This window comes from Nicotiana attenuata, unplaced genomic scaffold (genome assembly GCF_001879085.1).
Source record: "Nicotiana attenuata strain UT unplaced genomic scaffold, NIATTr2, whole genome shotgun sequence".
In the NCBI taxonomy this organism is placed as follows: Eukaryota; Viridiplantae; Streptophyta; class Magnoliopsida; order Solanales; family Solanaceae; genus Nicotiana; species Nicotiana attenuata.
In genome coordinates this window covers 13,154-15,737 of record NW_017677662.1, presented here as the reverse complement: position 1 = coordinate 15,737, position 2,584 = coordinate 13,154, and the positions used below count along the sequence as shown (strand labels likewise).

Here is a 2,584-nt window from a genome sequence, read left to right as displayed (position 1 = left end):
GGATACTCCAATTACGGGGGTCAAAGAGTTTTAGAAAACGTTCTGGTGGAAAAAAATGTGAATGAAGGATCCCACTGAATTGAATTGGGTCCATGAATCTAAGAAATGGTGAGAATTCTTGATCTCTCTCAATATCTCTCTCAATTCGAAAATCCAGGATTTGAATTGATGTCCTCTCATTGATTCCTCCTAAATTGCATTGATTTATCCTAAAGATTTCATTTCAATTGGAATTTGGTTATTCACCATGTACGAGGATCCCCGCTAAGCATCCATGGCTGAATGGTTAAAGCGCCCAACTCATAATTGGCGAATTCGTAGGTTCAATTCCTACTGGATGCACGCCAATGGCTGTCCCCGTATCATGCCATCTTAGATTGTCACGTCAAGACCGTGACCTTGGCTTTGCCAGAATTGCCCCTACTAGAGTGGAGAGGGACTTCAGGTCATGCCACTCGCAGTGTTATTACATATGTCAAGGCTCGACGCATGGTCGAGAAGGGGTGTTTAGCTTATCTAGCGTATGTTCGCGACTCCAACGCAAAGGTTCCTTCTATTGACTCTGTTCCTGTTGTTCGAGAGTTCCCCGAGGTGTTTCCTTCAGACCTACCGGGTATGCCGCCCGACAGGGACATTGATTTCTGTATTGATCTGGCTCCGGGCACGCAGCCCATTTCTATTCCGCCGTATCGCATGGCCCCGCCAGAGTTAAAGGAGTTAAAGGACCAGTTGCAGGATTTACTAGAGAAGGGTTTTATCAGGCCTAGTGTTTCTCCTTGGGGTGCGCCGGTGTCATTTATGAAGAAGAAGGATGGTTCGATGCGGATGTGTATTGATTACCGGCAATTGAACAAAGTGACGATAGAGAACAAGTATCCACTGCCGAGGGTTGATGATTTGTTTGACCAGCTCCATGGAGCAAAGGTGTTTTCAAAGATAGACTTAAGATCTGGCTACCATCAGCTGAGGATTTAGGGCGTCTGATGTCCCTAAGACAGCCTTCCGCACTCGGTATGGGCATTACGAATTCCTGGTTATGTCATTTGGGTTGACCAATGCCCCAACAACATTTATGGAGTTGATGAACCAAGTGTTCAGGCCATATTTGGACATGTTCGTGATAGTCTTTATTGATGATATTTTGGTGTACTCCCGCAGCCAGGAGGAGCACGAGCAGCACGTTAGAGCGGTTCTTTAGACTCTGAGGGATAGTCAGTTATATGCCAAGTTCTCCAAGTGTGAGTTCTGGCTGAGTTCAGTTGCATTCCTGGGTCACGTTGTATCAGCTGAGGGTATTTAGGTGGACCCAAAGAAGATAGAGGCAGTCAAGAACTGGCCTAGACCAGCATCAGCTACAGAGATCCGGAGTTTCTTGGGGTTGGCAGGCTACTACAGACGGTTCGTGGAGGGATTCTCATCTATTGCAGCCCCGATAACCAGATTGACCCAGAAGGGTGCCCAGTTCAGATGGTCGGAGGAGTGTGAGGCGAGCTTTCAGAAGCTCAAGGCAGCTCTGACTACGGCACCGGTGTTGGTTCTGCCCACAGGTTCAGGGCCCTATACTGTTTATTGTGATGCTTCCCGTGTTGGGCTTGGAGCAGTGTTGATGCAGGATGGAAAGGTCATTGCCTATGCTTCGAGGCAGTTGAAAATTCCTGAGAAGAACTATCCAGTGCATGATCTGGAGTTGGCAGCCATTGTCCACGCCTTGAAGATTTGGAGGCACTATTTGTATGGCATGATGAGCGAGGTGTTCACTGATCATAAGAGTCTACAGTACTTATTTAAGCAAAAGGATTTGAATTTGAGGCAGAGGAGGTGGTTGGAGTTGTTGAAGGATTATGATGTCACTATCTTATATCACCCGGGTAAGGCCAATGTGGTGGCCGATGCATTGAGTAGAAAGTCCGCCAGCATGGGTAGTCTTGCTTATATCCCGGTCAGCCAGAGACCGCTTGCTTTAGATGTTCAGGCTTTGGCCAACCGATTTGTGAGATTAGATATTTCTGAGCCTAGCAGAGTGTTGGCTTGCACGGTCGCTCGTTCTTCTCTTATTGGAGCGTATCCGTGATCGGCAATTTGATGATCCCCATTTGTGTGTCCTGAGAGACACGGTACAGCGAGGAGGTGCCACGAAGGTGACCTTAGATGATGATGGTGTTTTGAGATTGCAGGGGCGAGTTTGTGTGCCTAATGTTGATGGGATTCGAGAGTTGATCTTAGCGGAGGCCCATAGTTCTCGGTATTCTATTCACCCGGGCGCCGCGAAGATGTATCAGGACGTGCGGCAGCATTATTGGTGGCGTAGGATGAAGAAGGATATTGTTGCGTATGTGGCCCGGTGTCTGAACTGTCAGCAGGTCAAGTATGAGCATCAGAGACCCGGTGGTTTGTTTCAGAGGATTGAGCTCCCCAGTGGAAGTGGGAGAGGATTACCATGGATTTCATTACTGGACTTCCGCTGACTCGGAAGAAGTTTGATGCTATTTGGGTCATTGTTGATAGGCTGACCAAGTCAGCGCATTTCATTCCAGTGGCAGTCTCCTATTCATCCGAGAGGTTAGCTGAGATTTATATCCGGGAG

The 2,584-nt window shown here is 47.8% G+C and overlaps 1 non-coding gene across 1 annotated transcript; it reads left to right on the top strand.

The window, feature by feature from the left end:
- Positions 1 to 268: 268 nt before the first annotated feature.
- On the top strand, positions 269 to 342 carry TRNAM-CAU. The gene has a single exon. It is a non-coding gene; the product is annotated as a tRNA-Met (tRNA).
- The last annotated feature ends 2,242 nt before the right edge of the window (positions 343 to 2,584 follow it).